At 45.9% G+C, this 18,940-nt stretch overlaps 1 protein-coding gene across 5 annotated transcripts in view; it reads left to right on the top strand.

The window, feature by feature from the left end:
- The first annotated feature begins 6,544 nt into the window (after window positions 1-6,544).
- The window catches only part of htr4 (5-hydroxytryptamine receptor 4), a 92,723-nt gene continuing 80,327 nt past the window's right edge, over window positions 6,545-18,940 (top strand). For all 5 annotated transcript variants that reach the window (XM_053879444.1, XM_053879440.1, XM_053879446.1 and 2 more), the window contains exon 1: window positions 6,545-6,980. The gene's annotated coding sequence lies outside the window, so the exon portion shown is untranslated. The remainder of the gene's footprint in view (window positions 6,981-18,940) is intronic.

Below are 18,940 nucleotides of genomic sequence, written 5' to 3' on the forward strand. Positions count from 1 at the left end.
ATTCACATACACAGCACCATTACATGCCACTACTTGTCACTGGAGTTCAGAGCTTTTGACCTCAGCCTGAAATATGTCCTTTGAAAAGGGAGACAATTTCCCAACAAACATGTCGCCTCCCTGCTCCCATTTTGTAGCCCGACAGTTTTGTCACACGTGATCTCCTCTACATACAGAGGTTTTCGTTGCTTAAATCTCGTCCGTTTGTATCACTGACACGCCCCTTCTGGCCTTGTGGAACTTTAAAGAGATTAAGAGCCAGAGATGAGTGAAGTAATGAAGCAGTCCGTGATGATCTACTTCAAACGAAAACATCTTCAGCAGACGGTTTGCCATGTTGATGTACTTCCTATGCTTAGCGTGGACATGAAAACAAGATGTCTTGTGTGAAAGCCGAAGCTGAATTAGCTGCTCCAGTTTGCACACCGCGCTGGATGTTTCAGTTGTTGATGCCGCATATCAAACACACACTTGACCCCCGCTGCTCTTCCCCGAACACAGCGCCGTAGGTCTCCGCAAATCCCTTCATCCGACCAGGTGGATTATGCTCTTTGATTTTTCAAGCAGGTTTAATTCAAAACGATCCTCTGGTTCGCCCTGATCCTCTGAGGCGCGCTCTTCCACATCACCCGCTGCATGTATATAAACGTGTACCTGGGCTTCCATGGAAACACACTGCGTAAGAGGAAACGCAGCCACGGTTCCGACCCTGGCAGTGCAGATAAAGAGAACTGCTGCAGGAGCGGCAGGGAAGCTGGAGGAAAGCGCCACAATCAGCTGCTGCCATTATCTCAGAGCCGCCTCCACAGCCGGGCCCGCCGGCCTCGCTCACACCACCGCCCAACACAGAGCACACGCACGGCTGGCTCAGGATCGTGACAATTACTCCTTTAGAAAGCCAGGGCTTCATCCAGAGCGTCTCACTGCGAGAAGTCTCAGCAAAACATCTATCACACTTATTGGCCAACGAAGACTGGTGTTATCAGGAGCTGCGCTCTTTGTCTCTAATCTGCGTTTCTTTGCACAACCTCTTTGTGTCGCTGGATGACGCAGACGGCAGGAGCACAATGACGGCTTGCGAGATTTCTGTTTGTCGTGGCCCAAAGTTCCTGCTCTGCCACCTACATTTCATCAAGCTCGAGGAAAGGATTTTGTGCACACCTGACACCAGAAGACAAATACAGTGGTACCTCGGTTCTCGACCACAATCCGTTCCAGACGGCCGTTCGAGAAGCGATTTCTTCGAAATCTGAATCGATTTTTCCCATTACAATGAATGGAAAAAGAAATGATGCGTTCCAGGCCTTAAAATAGTCTTTTGTAGGAGTGAATGTAGAGTGTCTGCTGCAGGTGCGCTGTTCCTCTATGTGTGTGGCCGCTGCATGTGGGAGGGGTTGCCGAGTGAGTGACGTCTCTCCAGAAGTGAAGAGGTGCCCGGTGCGTGTCCAGCTCTGAATGTGCGTTTCTGTGCAGTTTGGCTGTGACAAAGTCATAAACCAAGTAACGCTCTGTCCCAGACTCGCCTCATCCCTGGTGCGGAGAGCGAGCACCTCCCCTGTGACGCTCTACCACGGTCCAGTGTGGAGACAGTTTTACACCTCAATATGAAGAAAAAACAGTCAGTAAATGTAGCTAACAGGACACGTCTGCATACAGAGGCTGCGTTATACACAATAACAAAGCGCGTCGTGGGTCAGCTGATCGGTCCGTTTTATCCATTTTATCCGTTCTTTTACGGGGGCGTTTGAGTTCTGGATTTTCGTTCAAAATCCGAAGCAAAAAAATCTCGAAATTTTTGTTCGAAGACCGGGATGTTCGAAAACCGAGGTTCCACTGTATTTGCCAACAACCGTGGTCAGTGGGGAGCAGGGAATTCACACGCTTCGTTTCTCGTTCTTAAGGAACTTCTAAAACAGACTTGAGAAGAGTGGGCCCCGGTGTTACATGCAGCCCTTGGCCTGCATTTTCACGGCCCTCATGAGGTCAGAGTGAAAGTACCCATCTAAAAAAGCTATTGCGTCGTCAATCATGACATGTTCTAAATTTAATTCACTTTTCGTCTTTATATTCTCCCTCCCTCCCCCAGAGCTATTCTCAGCTATGTTGCAATCTTAAAATACATTTATTTAATGAGTGACATGAGTGAGTTTTTTTGTCCCGCAATATAAATGAATAAAACTCATTTAAAAAAGATCTTGAAGTACCTTTGTTAATTTATTCCCTTATTTTTGACCCATTGTTATGTCACCAAAATATTCTCCACTTAAAAGATATTAATAATATATTTTTATATATATATATATATTTTATAATAAAATATTTTATGTATTTAATGTTGTCGTTGCATTTACATACAACACTGTGGTTTAATGAGTGAAAACCCTGCATAGAATACTTATTAAAACATTTTTGTGTATATTTTTTATATTTTTTCATATATTTCGTTGTGCTAATCTGTAGTCAATGCCAGCTGCATGGGGTGAAAGCAAAGGACATCCTGGACAGCCCTGCAGATCACCACATTGCACAGACCACTCACTGCAAAAATTTAGAGCCATAAGTTAACCTCTGTGGGAGGAAACTGGAGTGCCCCACACCAGCACCACACCTTACCAAGAGCTTCCAGATCGAGGCGTACTCGGACTGGGCTTCGACCAAATGAGATCCCAGATACATCCATCTGAAATGAGTTTTCTCTGAAGGGTGGCGAGCGTCTTCCTTAGAGATAAGGTGGGGAGTTCTGTCACATGGTAGAGACTTGGTGTAGAGCTGCTGGAGCGGCGTACCTTTTGAAGCTGCTGCCCGTGTGACCCAGCAACACATAAACAGATGAGGATGGATGGATAGGCTTCGGGAGGTCGTATTGTTCAGGGAAATTTGATGTAGAATGTTCAAAACCAGAACATACTTCTGGGCTGCAGGCGGCGTGTTTTTATGGCGTCCAGTCCAGGAGGAATTATTGAATCACGGCGCCCCAAAAGAAACCTGGAATTGCTTTTCCTGGATGTTGCAGAAGCTTTTTAGCCAGCGCCTAGATGGAGTTTGATAGGAAGGACGAGCGAGCCGAATGGATTTGGGCTTTATCTTGGCGACCTCGCCGCTCGGCTCCAGTCGGCCGTGACAGAAATAATTGGCCATTAGTCTTTTCATCACAGGTGCTGTCTTAGAATCTGTTACTTCAGTTGGACAAACCAGGCGACGCTCGGGCCTCAGACTCACATGTGTCGGTGGAAATGGAAAAAAGTGTTTGTGCAGCTCCATGGGATAATAAACTCAAGAATAACTAGTTAGTGATGGACGAATGGCTCTGCTGCATCACACCAACGATTCATCGGGAGAAGTCACATGGTTTCCTACTGAATCACAGGTTGTTTCCTTCAAGTTCTGAGGGGCTTTATCTATGGTGCCGGGATGAGCATCTGCCTCGGAGACTGTGGTTATCCGCCAGAAAGAGAGATGAAATGCGATCAATCTCTGGTGGAGGAGTATCTCAGGGTATTGTTCATGAGTGAGCGATGGACGGATCTGTGCGGCATCTTCAGTGAAGAGCTGAGCCAGAAGACTGACCTGGTGGATTCCTCCTCGCCCCACCAGCTTCGGAGTGACTTAGAGAACGACTCTCTACACGCTCTGTCTCCAGACCAGACGGAGAGAAGAACCTCCAGTCCTTGTGAGAAGACAGTTGAGCTGTCTCTCGCCTGGAGATCTTGAAAAAGCGACTCATTCCCATCTGTCTTGCCATCTACTTTCCCATCAAAGTAAACGGCAAGGTTCACAGCAGGAAGTTAGAGTCTCAAGTGACTTGGAATCAAGTTCTTGGATGAAGGTTGAGAGTTGAAGAGTCTGTAACTGTTACTCTATAATAAATGCTTATAATGTGAACAACCTCCGTGGAAGTGCTTCAGGCTGACCTGGATCAGTATGTTCCTAATAACTGGCATGGACTGACCTGGCTGAGGGTCGCTCCACTGCATCCCTGGAGGACCTCCTCTGATCTCCTGGAAGATGGAGAGAGCGGCCCCGACCGCTCTTCAAAGGGCTTCTCTGGCTCCAGCCAGCAGAACCTTTTTTGGGGCGATTAACGCTCCCATCTTTGGCAGTGAACCGTAGTCTGAGTCCTACTGTGGTCATTGATTGAGTTCGCTTCATGTGTGAGCTTCACTGTCTCGACCTGTGTCTGTGTTCCAGCCAAAGCTCTTCCAGAGATCCTGAACCAGTGAGCAATGACGTTCAGGTCCAGGGTCAAGCCCTCGGCTCTCAGGTGACTGCAGGTGACAGAGCCCTGGGTCAAGGTCCTGCTCCACTGCTGCTTCTGATCGAGTGCTGATTCTACCTTGACTTCACATTCGAAAAACTATTGAGGAGTAGGTACTACTGCAACAGCTGAGTTCACTATGACAAATAATAGCGAAATAACTTGTAGACTTCTGACCACAGACTCTGATAGTAATAATGCCAGCTGCGAACACAGCGGCTAACATTGAGGTAATGCTTAACTACAACTTTTACAACTTGTGTTACTTCCTCTTCTTCATCATCCACTCTTCATCCCATCACTGCTACCACTAGTAAAACTACTACCTCTAGTCCTACTACTACACATTTTGTGTTTCAGAGACCACTAGTACTAATAAATAGTATTACAAAGACAACAGTAGAAGTTACAGGCAACTACTTGCAGTCTACAACACAAATACTTCTGCTCCTACTTCTAATACTGCGAGCTTTAACGCTACTGCAATGCAACTTCTTTCCCATCCCAAGTATCCCAATAGTACTAATAGTTTTACTTCCACTGCAGCTGCTTCTGTGGGAAAATAATCAGATATGTCTCCTGGACTGCAAACAACACTGCCACAGACACAAAGTAACTCTATTTTAACTTGTACCTCTGCTTATGCTGCTACTACTACTGTTGATAGTATTGACTGCATAGTGTGAAGTACAAGGACAGGCAGTTACAGGTAGTGCCGCAACTGCCTCAAGCGTACTACTGATGTAGACGTGTATCTTCTTTTTCAACCGCAGCTCTTACTCAAATGGACTCAGTGATCTGACTTCTTTTACCACAAACAATGACCAGTACTTCTACTGAACTGCAATAAATAAATACTACAATTCTACAAAAACAAATCAGTTATTAGACCCCCAGGAAGTTTGCAATCCTCATCATTTAATAGGTCGCTTTGGTTGATGTATGTTATTAATATAATAACGTTTTTACATTACAGTATGTAAACCATTTAAAATAAATTGAAAAAAATCTTCAGTCTGATCTCTGTTGAACTGCGAACAATACAACCACCGCGGCTGCCTCCCTCTAGCGGCTCTTGTGCGCACTGCAGCGTCTCTGCTGCCACAGAGCCCTGCAGAAATCCACCACACTGACTTGAACCAGAAATAATGGAGGGTCCAGCTTGAGCGCGGCTGACGATAATCTCTCTTGATGCTGCTGCTCAGCTCCTGCCGCCATCTTTGATGCCTTTTCCTCCAGATGAGGCTCTTTGGGAAGTTCCAGAGGTTGGAAGCGTCTGAGGGACCCAAGCGTGGCGGGCAGCTGGAGCCAGCTGAAGATTCGAGCCAATGAAGATTTTCTTTTCTATTGTATGAGGATGTTGCCTACTGGGAAATTATCTTTTCAAAAGGTAGCCTTCCTCTCATAATAACTAAGGGAAGTGCGAGAAGGAAACAGTGTCAACATTTTGTTGCACTCTATTTCTTTCTTTAAATAACAATATTTCTGATACTTTGAAATCCAGAATTCTTTTCCGTTGGTCTTATTTAAAACCTGTTTTATGTTTAAGTTATTGGAGTCACAAGCAACATCACTAGAAATGTAACAAACAGGTTATTAAAAAGAAAGAAAATGACAATAAAAGTGCCAGCAGTATTTTAGTATTTCTTATCATTTTATTTATGCTCCCACAATCCCATGCACTTGGACTTCTTTCACAACTCCAAAGGAGATAAAAAGAGAATGTTCAGAATCTAATATGTTTTCAGGTGAAAGAAAGAAGTGAACAAAGGGTGCATAGAAAATTTCAAATAAAAGCTGGTCAAAAGAGGGTTAAAAATGGTGGTGGACATTGTGGGGTGATGTGGGCTGTGCGTTTGAGTTGGCATGGCTTGCATGCGCCCCTCACGTTTGGGCGGATGGAGTTGGATGCTGAGACTGAATTTGGGCTTTATTTATTGGGCTAAGAAGAGAGTGCAGGCTGGGTGGAAGAGATGGGGAGGATTCATTCAGCACCATTAGAATGTTTTGTTTTTTTTTTGAAGAGTGACGCACCCTGCACCCTGGCTTGCCGGGTCACCTGTAAACTGCTGAGAAAATCTTTTGCAAAGTCACCATCAACTATCACATACATTTAGAGACAAATGCTACTGTGAGCTCAGCTGAAGGATTTTCCAGTCCAATGAAAAGCGCGCAGGACATAATGCATCAGATTTTGTGAGGGGCGGGGCCTTCACAAGTAGCCAATTCCCCTTTTAAGGACTCCCCAAAAATCCTATACAAGTTATTTAACGCGCCTGGACGCATCGGTGGGTCAGTTGCAGCAGCTCAGACACTTCATTCATCGAAAAAGGAAGTGTGTTCTGTGGACTCTTTTGTTTCCTCATTCGAGCTCGGCTGAGAGGCGCGTCCTTGTCTCGCTTGACTCCAGACCCGAGCAGGTCCGAGTCGAGAGAGAGCATGTGTTGGAGGAGATGAAGAGGAGGGACTTCACCGGAGCACATCTCCTGCAGCATCTGCGAGGACCTCAGCGAGTGCTCTCCACCGTCCACGGAGCGCTTCACTCCTCCGCTGCTGCGCACCGGAGCGCCGGAGTCCTTTTTACGCGCGGAGCCCGCGCCGCTGCCCGGAGTCGGTGCGTTGCTGGCCCGACCTGAAGTGTCTGTTCGGGACCGATGTGATGTTTATTTGATGAGGGGATTAGTGTCGTGACATGCTCGGAGTCTGGTGTCTCCACAGAGAAATGGTGAGTGGCGCGCGCTTCCTCTCCGGTTCGGTGCGAAGGTTGGACGAGCTGCGTGACCTCTGCGAGCAGCGTCACCTCTGCGGGAATGCCTTCAGTGTCTGCACCTTCCTGGGTTTTTTTTAAAAAGGCTTTCGCTGAGAGAAGTTTCCTTTCACTTTCCACGTGTTCGATGCGAACGGCAGCTGCACTTGTGTGCCACTTACCCTGCTATCAGCGATCGATGAGTCAATTGACTTTTGGCCATTGATTTAGTGATTTCAAAATCACTGACTACAAATTAGATGTAAAACACTCAATCAAAATAGTCTGAATTCATTTAAGTATGCTGTGAGCCTCGCTTCAAATTAAGCGTCTGTCTTCAAGTGAGGAGGAAGTTTGTGAGAAGAATAGTTTAAAAGCAAAATAGTAGTATTATATTTAGCGTTTTATCAATATAAGTACAATGAAATGCATCAAAGGCAAATGGCAAAAACGTTTCATTCAATTTTTATGCCTTTCGAATATTTGTTTAAATTTTTATTTTGACTTTGAGGTCTTGTCATTGAGACAGTCTCATAGTTCCTACTCTCGTTCCTCTTCAAATCGCCCTCAGATGCTGGGCGTCAGTGGAGGTCAGCAGATGCAGAGACGTCCACTCTCTCTGCACAACTATTTCAAATCTAATCTTGTTGTATCTCGGAGATGATCGGTGTTTGAGCTCATCACGCAAAGCAACATAGACTCCAGAAAAAGGTGTTTAGTGGTCCAAAAAGGACTGGTGTTGGTCAAAAGCGTGGACATGGGGTGTCATCATGGATTCATACCCACGTCGCTCACGGTAGCGCTGTGCTAACATGCTGACGCCAGCACCTTTAACTGGGATAACAAGTGCTCTGCTTGAGGTGCTCAATGTGAGGAACCGGGAGGGTAGATCATATATTGTGCACAGATTGCCTATTGTGCCCAGAAGGCCACAAGCGTGGGGACCGTCTCGGCAGCTCATGTAGAATCATAGCCACCATGTCCGTTGTTTTGGCGCTGGCTGGTTGAGAAGTAGCTCATTTAGCTGAGAATTTGTGCTGTTGTCAAACATCTCAGCTCACTTTTTGCAGCTTAAGATTTTCCCTTGTCGTGACACTCTGTGTCCAACAGGTGTCAGACTTGTTGGATTTCCTGGCACGCTACTGGCTGACGTCAGACCATGCCGTTCAATATCCTAAGCTCTGATTGACTTAGCCTGTTGTAGCTTCCTGGTGAGATCGGCTGAACACGATCTGTCACTGCTGTGTTGGGTTTAAAGTTGAGAGTTTGTTTCTAGCCTCAGGATGAGTCTTCTCAGGGTTGTGACGGTGATGCTAAGCGCCAGAGCTAGATGCTTACTAGCATAGTGGCGGTGAAACTCCTCGACACGTAACGGAAGTGGGAGTGTAGGGTGGGTTTTTAGGACGTAATACACACCCCCACCCTGGTTCCACCTACAGGACATGTAGTATAAAAGAAATGGGGTTAAAAAAAAGCCCGAAAGCAAGTGAAGCTCATAGCTAGCATTATTGCACGCGCTATTGAGGTTTGCTTTTCATCCTTTTTTGTGACACGTTTGTCCTGCTGAATGGACAAACACGTCTGATACTAATATTTTAAACCTCGCTCTGTGTGTGTGATACACACAGAGCTAATTCTGGATTCATCTGCATGAATGTTTCGGCGAGCAGAGGGTTCCCATTAATCTTATTCAAGCTCACACTCACAGAACATGTAAACCCAGAGCAAAGTGCATCACAAAGAGATGGGAAAGAGCAAACAAACTGAGAGCCCCACACACATGCTGCAGAGGAAGTGGCGGGGTCATTGTTGAACATGAGCAGGAAGTAGCAGAGCCGAATGATTTCTGCCAGATAAGATCACACCTCTGAACTGTCAGTCATTTTGGCTCAGGCTCTCATAATGTTTCATGTTGCTCCCCAGCTCCACTTGGACCTGTGTGCTCGGTTCATCGGCTCGACGGATCAGTACGATTTAGCAAGCGGGTCTCTGAGGGTTTCCAGAAGCAGCTGTGTAACTATTACATCACGGTTATCTCCAGTGTTGAGCAAAAGGTCCATGTTCGTCCCCAAAGTTCACGTCTGAAAGAGGAATATTCAAATGCGGACTTTGAAGCTGTGAGGTCAGTTTCAGCGCTGTAAGTGACCCATAAATATCAGTCAACATTCTCAGACTATTTTAATTCTGCTCATGACACGTGTTAAACCCAGGGCCCAGGGGCCAAATCAGGCCCCGCAGGTCACTTCATACTGTCCTACAGAACTGGAATATGCAGCACTCACTAGAACACCTCCCATAGATGTCAGTGTTGCGACTCACACAGATTCGTGCTGTAGCTCCACCATCATCTCTGGTGACTCTGGAACCCTGAAAGATGTTTGGCTCATTGAAACCAACCCAGTGTTGAGGTGGAAACCACAGAAGCCTGATGCGAAAACTAGCCTCCAATGATGAACTCTCATCCCTGAACCCCTGAATGTTTGATACATCCTTCGTGTCCAGCCTTATTATAACTACTCAGTAGTTTTAAAATTTCAGATCATTCTTGGATAGGTAGCACTGTTGATGCTCAGCTCCCGTAGATTCCATTGTAACAGGTCAGAAGACCGTTGCAGAAATGAGGGATTATCACAATAAAAATCATAACAATTTGAAGTCGCTTGTTCCCCTCGGATTTTGGGAGGAAACTGGAGTACATGGAGTGGCACAATGAGAGCACAGGGAGAGAAAGAAACATACTCCACATGGGAGGTTTCTGCAGACTTCAAGAGGTGGAGAAAAACTAGTCAATTGAAGCTTTGAAACTGAAATATTGCATTATACCAAAAATATAAAATTTTGAAACTTACTATATTTTGATTAAACTTATTTTATCTCATCTATGTATTTTTATTTGTTTATTTATTTATGTATTATTATTGTTTTAGAATCTTTTTTGTTTTCTTTTTCATTCCACTCCATACACAAAAATGGTTCTATAGGTTCTAAGAATGCCAGGTGGGACTGGTAAACCTCTCATCGTGTTCATGCTGAAACTTTATGGCAGTATATTATGTAAAAGCACCCGAGAACGTCGATATCATAGCTTCATAGAAGTTTCAGGTTCCTTAAGTCACGACTGGGTGTTGAGTGTCTCAGGTCTATCAGGATCTGAAGCCTGGCTCAGCACCAGTGCTGTTTGCTGGTGAAGGTTTTGTCCCTCATCACTGTGTGCTCCTGATCCGCTGCTCACTGAAGCTTAGAAAAGCTCCCCAAACATCAGTCTGTGGGAGATGATGATGCCAAAACAGTGATTCTAAATGGAGGACTGTGCTAATGAAGTGAGTGGTGACTGTGCCACACCTGCGGAGGACTGAGAGGCTGAGGAGCCTCCTTGCTTGTTGCCTTGAGATGTGTCACAATGAAGCTCTGCTTATTGACCCATGAGTCTTGACTCCATCCACCACTCTAATTCACTTATCTGTTGAGTCGAGGCGGCAGCAGCTGGTGTGAAGAGGTCCAGACTTCCCTCACACAGAGTGTTCGGGGTCTGTCCCGGAGCCTCCACCTAGTTGAACACCCCACGAGACCAGGAGACACCTCCACTGTTCTCCTCCAATTCTCTCCTGGATGACTGATCTTCCAGATGCTTGGTCTCTGTGTCACGCCAAAGCTGGTGCCCACAGGTTAGAGGAGAAAGCTTGGTCTTCTGGCTCAGCTCTTGACTGGAGATGCAGACTCCTTTTGTGTAATCTGCTCTGGTGTGTGGTGGAAGATGCTCTGTGAAGCTGTTCACACTGAAAAGCATTGAGGAGAAGGTGAAGATGTTGGAGGAGTGATCTGTCTCTGTCTCTCTCTCCCTGAGGAGAACGATGCTCCTGTTGGTTTGGCTGAAGTCTTCCAGCCACACTCGCTGACGGTCATAAAGAGAGATTTGGGGCGGCCATTGTTGTCCTGCAGACTGAAATAGCTCTAATGCGATCATTAACGGTCCGGCCGTCTTCAACACACTCACTGAGCGACGTATTCCGACACGTGTTTTTGTGATGCTGAAATGTGATTTGCATATTTCTTCTCCGCAGCGCTGCAACGAGATGAAAATCTCAGCCCCGCTCTCAGCCTGTCGTCTGCAGCGGGCGGCTGAGTAGCGGCAATTACTCCAGGTCTGTGACAAGCCTCGCTGTCAGAGGAGGCTGTGAAGGCAGAGTCGGCTAAACACGCACTCATATCTCGCCGGCATTCCGAGCGGTGACGCTGCTGGAGTGGGAGGAATTAGTGTATTCCCGAGCCGGAAAAAAAAGAACACCAGAGCCCAAGTGTTTTTATCTTACACCTGTGATTCATGAAAACAAATCTCTCATCCGGAGAAGCACTTCTGAATACAGTCAGGTGTCATTTGAGCTGCCAGAGTTCTTCTACGCTTCACAGGACACCAGAGAAGATCCGGCAGAAAATAACATGTTGATGATGACATCTCATTTCTGCTCAAGTCCGTCTCAGACAGAGCTGCGAACATCACACAACAGTTTCTGCATGGCAATAACTGAGGAGCTTTTTGTTTGGCAACATCTGTGGAGATGATTTTACAGGAGTGATTTTCCACACAGTTTTATGTTGGAAACGTAGCTGTGATGCTTCAAGCAGTGATCCATGCCCCACTGTCAACGGCTACTGACTATTGTTAGTACTCTGTTATGTTCTACAGTGTTTATACTGCTGTCTTAGTCGGCATCAGATGGAATTTGAATTTTATATCTTAAAATGATTCTATTATTGAAAACTGAAAGGTGAGTAAGGTCCTGAAAATACAGTTTTAAAATCACAATTCATGAAAATAAATTAAAAAAAAAAATCAGCCCTATTATACTTTAAAGTTTAACATGTTTAATTTGATTTATTTATGAGGAAAATAAAGTTGTAATTTAGATTAATTTTCGGCTGGTTATACAGCTGTTGTTGCCAAAACTAACATGAGGTCGGAGAGTAGCAAGATAGTGGTAGTGTTCTGTGCTTTTTCCTTGGCAAATATGTGGCTCAACACGAGGGAACTTCCTCCCACATGTCTAAGCTATTAATATAATTTCTATACACTCCAGACCTGTTTGAAGTGGGGCTGTAAGAAAATATCAATATGCTCAAATATAGCAATACTAGATGTTGTCTTCACATTTAAAGTGGCCATATATGTCATGCATAGATACTTGGATGTTTCAATCTTCTAACATTTCGAGTTATATTGCTGGTTACGGGAGCAATGTTTTCATGCACATAATATTGTATTGCATTGTCTGATTTCCCCCCTTTAAATGATGGCTCGAAATCTAATATTTTCCTGAGCTTACGGTATCGGAATGTATCGCCACAGCAGTATCGGGACACACATCACATCATATGATACCTGCCGATGCGCCGCCCTAGTTTGAAACACAGTAAGGTCTGTAGAACAGAGTAGTATAAGACATAAAATGCCTTTAAGGAAAATGCAAATGTAGAATAAAAACAATCCAAAGTTGAAGGTCTCGTGCTCCTGTGGCCGTGTGCCAGCGGTTCTGAAGCGATTACATCACTCACATGTGTCTTCTGTGAAGTGGCTTCTGGGTTTCTGTCTGCAGTGTTCCGTGGCAACACGCGCCGTGATATGAATTATTTGTGTTCAAGTTAAAAACCGCAAGTGATGTTCAGACTGGAGTTTCTTTGTTTCTCTTCACTTTCTCCAGAGGCTCGTGGGTGTACTCTGGCGCTTGTTATGTAACGGGGCATTTCCAAAAACAGAGCTTTGCTCTTAAAATATTAGTCAGCTTTAATGAGGCCGCGCGCCTCCTGCGAGTGGTCGTGGACGGCCACTAGTGAGGCACACGCAGTTCCCTTCTTGAGAAGAGCAGGCGCCTCTTCACTGCAAGGTGTTGGTGAATCACTCTGGGTCTGGATCCTACAGTAACTAGGGGGTCTACATTGCTCTCTCACCTCTCAGCGAGCTTATTTAATGCATCTCAGGATCTCAGTTGGTCCAGGTAGAAATGAGGTCCTTCTCTTGGTGGACAAACTCAAGTATCTCTGGAGTATGTGCATCTCTAGTCATGAGGACTCTCAAGAGCTGAGCCAGATGGAAAAGCTCTCCACCAGCTTTGGTGTGACCCAAGAACAAGAGCTTCTCGGTCTGGGCTCTCTGAGAGAGAGAAACCCATCCAGTGGAGAGTCGGAGGAGAACCTCTGCTCCTCCAGGAAAGGACAGTTGAGGAGACTCCTGGTCGAGTAGGCACCTCCACATCAGGAGAAGCCACTTGAGTTGAATGTCAGAGAGCAGCCAACTGAAAGGAGCAGATGGAGAACATTCTGGAATCTGGACAGGATGGGAGGCTTGGATTGGGAGAGAATCCAGGTCTCTTTCCTCAAGTTGCTGCCTCCCCGATGAATGGATACAATGTATATTAGAATGATCAACTTCCTCCAATGAGAGAAAGGAACTTGAAAACAGAAGGTGGGTGAGTACCAGTTTGAGCATGAGAAGGATGCATGGCGAAAAGGGAACCCCAGAATGGAGTTAGGAAGAGCTGCTTGTTTTTGCTCTTCACCCTCAGGCAGACAGATTCTGTGTGAGTGCAGATGACTTCTAAATAAGATGAGCAGTCAGTTGCATGAGGTCTCCGGGTCTGATGGATCTCCAAGTGGAAAGATGTTTTCATCTTTAAAAGACTCCTCAGAAGCAGCTGCGTTTGTTCATGTTGTCTCACAAGAACCTGAAGTTGAAGGAAGGAGCCAACGTCTCAGCAGCTTTGTCCCAGACAATGAAGTTCATCAGTTTCAGCGCTCGAGCGTTCTTCATATCAGAGCCTCGACTCACATGGCATGTGTTTGACCGTGAATTTCCCCAGGTTTGACCAAAGCTGTTTCAGCAACACTGGACCTCAGAACCGAGTCTTCCATGACTAATTCATGTTCATTCCAGTTTCATGGATGTCTTCTACCAGCTGCGTACAAACAGAACAGGCCCAGATGTTACCCAGAATGTCCAGAGCTGGAAAGTTTGGATGAGAGGAGGAGCCTACGTAGGTGTTCATGGTGAATTTTCCTTCTGTATGTGGATAAAATTGTATTGCAGGTGTTTCATTAGATCATGGGGCTCTGTAGGTGTCTGTGCCACGTATTTGTCTTGAGGATGATGATGGAAAAGCACTGAGAAGGTCTGTGATTGAGTTCCTAGAGCGGAGGTCATGTATGAGGCAGTCGTGTGAGGGTTGAGCAGAAGGTGTATGATGACAGTGAGGTGGCTGTGGGCCATGATGTTTGCTGATGATATAGTGAGAGCGTAAAAGGTGGTTTGGACTCATGGAGAGGAGCAACAGTGTTGGACCCAGAAGGTTGGACATGAAGATGAGGAGGACAGCAGTGAGGGTCATGAAAATGTGTGGCTGGAGGGTGATGAAGACAGGTAAAGATGGAGGACACGACCAGAGGAAAGGTGAGAAAGAGGTGTGACAACTAACATCTGTTCCAGTAAAACCCTTCCTCCGTCCTAATAGTTTCATTGGAGCAGAACGTTTGTTGTGGATGCTTTTATGATGTAATCCGTTTTAAAGCTTCAACATCATCTGCTCCTGCGCCGGCCGAGCGCGTCAGCAGATTTAGGATGGCAAATTAACTTCAGATGCAGATTAATGGGATGCTTACCTCTGGCGCTGCATGAGCATGTTCTCTTGTAAATCAAAGCGGAACAACGTCTTTAGGCGCCAAACCAGACGAACAAAGCCACTCCAGAAAGCCGGACCTCGTGAAATGGTTAGAAAAAAGAACAAAACACCAGCAGCCGGAAGGAGAATTCAATTTTCTCAACTGTGCTTACGACTCAACGTGGGATGATGTTTTGGTCCCGAGGCTCAGACGATTTGCCAAATGCATCCTCACATGTGAGCTGTGCCAATTACTGTGACTCTGTTCTGATGTCGTGCAGGCATCTCGTAGTTTTTCATACGTCGGGATTAGAATTATAATCCGAAAGAGGCTTCCGCTGTGATGTCCCTTCTTTCGCTTTGAAAAATACAAGATTATGAGGACATGTTTATGAATATTTTTCAGGGTTAAAAGAGAGGCCGAGGTCCATGAATGCGCATGAAAACGTGTGGAGTTTGTGTTATGAAGGGTCTTTAATCTCACATTGAATTGTTTTGTCTTGACTCCAAGATCATAGGACATGGACATTGTTTCCCGCCTATTGTGCTTTTGCCCACCTCTCTATGTTCAGCACCGTATTCCCTCCCTCCTTATTGGGATGAAGTCATGCGCAACACCAAACACATTTTCACCCGCGGACGTAAACAAACAAGGCAGATCCATCTCTCTCCTGGCTAAATCAGACACTCCGACCCTGTGGGACATATCAGCAGTTACTGTTTTAACTGGCTGTACAACTCCAGTCCCACAGAAACACAAACATTCCCCACTTTTACTTCTCTGACTCCACCCATCCAAACCTCTATCAGTCTCCGCCCTTGTGAGGAGCGCTGGAACAAAACATAGCTGTCTATACTCACGGAACATCATCATGAAAGGAGGACTTGTTTTATCATCAGTTATTTTGTACTATGTACATTTATTTATTTATTGTGTGTGTGTGTTCTTTCCACTAGAAATATGAAATAAAGCATATTTGGTTCAAATGATTGCAGCCTGGAGGTTTTTTTAGGCTTAAAACTGACACTATTTGTTAATGAGCTCATTTGCAAAGGTCTTTATTTCCCATCATGTTCTTCCAGAACACTATTTTCATCGCAATTTAAAAATAATCTTCTGAAAAATCTGGTATTTTTGGCCGCAACAATTTAAAAAAAGAAAAGTCTCTAAGATCCTGGAGGGAATGGATTGAAACATGGCTGGAGTCGATCCTCTTATCACAACTGCTCAACTGCACTGAGCTGTCCGTCTCCATCCTCCCCTCACTCTGGAACAAGACCCACTCATGACTCAGTCTTTGTCTTTTCACTTCAAGCCTCCATTCTTCTCATGGTTGAAGTTGAAGTTAAATCCCTCCTGCACACTTCCCCAAGGTCGTAACAGTAACCGCCCAAATCTGAGAGAGACACAGCACATAGTGGATGCTTAAGCATGCAGACTGGAGGCTGCTAGAGTCGTGCCGCCACCTTCCATCAGCCTCACTCTGCTCAGGCAGAAACCCGCGGAGGAACGTCCACCGTTTGCTCTTCATCTCAACACACGGTAATTGGTGTGTAAATATTTACTCGGAGCGACGGCTTCAATTCGAGGTGATTGTTTTGCGACGCAGTTGCCGCCAAAATTCCACCGCTATGAGTGGTGGCAGGCATCCAGCTTGGCACAACTCTTTTCCTCGGATAGTTGAAGGACACTTCAAGTCACTGTGTTTAATTCCACTGTCGTGTAGAAACACTTTTGAATATAGAGGTAATGAATGTAAAGTCTGTGAGTCAGACTTGTGAATGGGGATCTGATCATTCTCCACTCATTCGTGAACAGGACCAGAGTCAAATGTTAAACAAGTGTGCTGTGGAAGTGCAGTAGATCTGCAGCTTTTTCACAAAAAACATTTGTTTTTACCGCTGGACAAAGGTGTATGGTCCTGGTGTTTAATATGACCTGGGTTTGGTGACACTCAGCGGCGGAGGGTTTTCTTTTGGTGCCGTCAAACATGAATGAAGAGCAAACATGACCCTTCACCGCCGGAGTTAAAAGTCATGTTATCTGATATGTATCAGCTTTCACTGCTCGACCCGGCCCGACCAGAGTACACATTTAAAATTCGAACAGTGAGACTGTGAGTGAGAGAGTTTCCATTCTGGCCCCGTTTCACGTTATGAGGTTGTTAAAAATTGATTCCACGCTTCATTCATAATCCATCGAGCTTCATCAGGATCCTTCAGCTAATCTCTTGAGTTTAAGTGACGCTGAAGCACAGGATATTGCTGCTTTAGCTATTCGATAGCTGCTAATCCTCAACCTGTTTGCTCATGCTAGGTTACTATGGTAACCATTGTCAAGCCGTAAGGTGCTTCATGTCTCAGCTGACTCAGATCTAAACGTCAATTTATTCGGAAAAATAAATCATTCGCAATATTGAGAAGGAGGCAGAGTCAGAGGAGTCAGAGGTGGAGATACTGAAGTTGTCAGTAGCAGGGACGAGCAGAAGACCAGAAATGAGGGGAAGCCTGGAGACCAAGTTGGACAGATGGTTTGGACATGACAGAGTTGGACCAGGAGGGCTGCAGATGTGAGGTTCGTGATGAAGGACGGCATGAAGGTGTGACAGAAGGAAGACAGGTGAAGGTGGAGGACTTGCTGTTAAACGAAGAATATACCTGGACTCACTCTCATCTTGAGGTCTTCTTGCTCAGCCTGAGCTACTTTTGTATCTTCAGCCTCACCTCCTGTGTGAAAGCTAGTTCAATGTGTTATGATGCATCCAGCTGAACCAGACTTAGTGGTAGAAGCTCAGTCACCTTATGTGAACCTCAGTTCAGAATTCTCTTGGAAAGGCTTGAGTAGGTTTCTGGGAAGAGTCTGGACCTCTGCTGCCCCCACAACCTGCCCTCTGGTGAGCGAAAGAAAATGGTTGGACTGTATGACATGACAGAAATGGTCAGTCAGATGAAGTTGTTTTTGGCTTATACTTGAATTGACTTAACTCTCCACCTGTGTGATGAACAACTGAGATTTTCAGGGGAGTCAACAAGTAGTGTGTGTCGGTGTGTGACGGGTTTCTGCGTCGGCGCTGTTATCAGACATCAGTGAACTTTATTAACTGCTCTTTTGTTGCGACCGCAGCTGCTGCGTCTCTGATAAGCTGCTCGAACACAGATTCTGAATTTGGTCTTGTCTGCCGATCGCCGATACGTTTGTCCGAGCCAAGTTTCGATGTGACGTCCTGCAGGTCGCTTTAATGGTCGGGATCTCCATCATGACTGGAGACAATCAGCAGCTGGTTTAGTGCAACACTCTTCAGCTGCCGAAATCTCGGTCTGTGGGGAGTTTCTGACAGCTGAGTTCGGCTCCACAGAACCGGAGCTACGCCCGACCAGTGAGCATTTCCTGGGTTTGCCTCTCCATTACTACAAGGATGGTGTCCTAAAAAAAGACCTTGCAAGAACTTGCAAAAAGTTTCTCTCATCATCTAAGATTCTAGCTGGTGCTGCAGTGAGCGAGGTGGACTCTCAACATTACACCACAGCTGAGGGGGGACTGACTCGAGGGATAACGTCTCTCAGTTGTCCAGGAAACAGAAGCTGGAGAAGAGAGCTATACAAAGAAGCGAGAGTCGCTGCAGCCCTCCTCACAGAAGTGGTGGAGGAGGAGCCTCCAGGGAAGACTTTGGACACCTGTCTTTTCTCAACAGAGCCTCAGCCTGTTTTTTCCTGCTGAGAACCAGAGGATGAATCAGAGGTTGAGAAATCCAAAGATGATTTACGATATCTCCTGGATGCCTCCCTTGCGAGGTGTTCAGTCGGGAGGAGGCCACGGGGCAGACCCAGGGCATGCTTGGGTAGATGCTTTGCCATTCCTTCCGAGAACATGGATGAGGTGTTAGTTGAGAAGACCTCTGCTCGGTGAGCTGATAAGGATAAGCAAAGGGACAATAAGAAATCTCAGGAGGAGCGAAACAATTTTATTAAGCTTAGATGTGAGTCTGCTGGTGAGGGCCACAGCTGCAACCCTCTGGTCACTCGTGCCAACCCTCCGGTCGACCAGGCGGCAGCGTCTCGGCTCCATCCAGACATCCTGTCCAAGTGTTTGTTTTCCCGCGCCTGTGTGAAGATGGAACCAAAGGAATGGAAAAAGGCGAGAGATATGAGAAGTGGTTGCAAACACAGCTGAGGCTGCGACTCTAATATTTTATCACTGAAATGCCATTCGGTGTGCGTTTCTATGATTTGTGGCTACAGCTTCTTCGGCTGCAAGGGAATGTCGAGGTTTGTTCGGAAAATCTGGGTGTTGCA

Source organism: Synchiropus splendidus, chromosome 11 (assembly GCF_027744825.2).
Source record: "Synchiropus splendidus isolate RoL2022-P1 chromosome 11, RoL_Sspl_1.0, whole genome shotgun sequence".
NCBI classification, from domain to species: Eukaryota; Metazoa; Chordata; class Actinopteri; order Syngnathiformes; family Callionymidae; genus Synchiropus; species Synchiropus splendidus.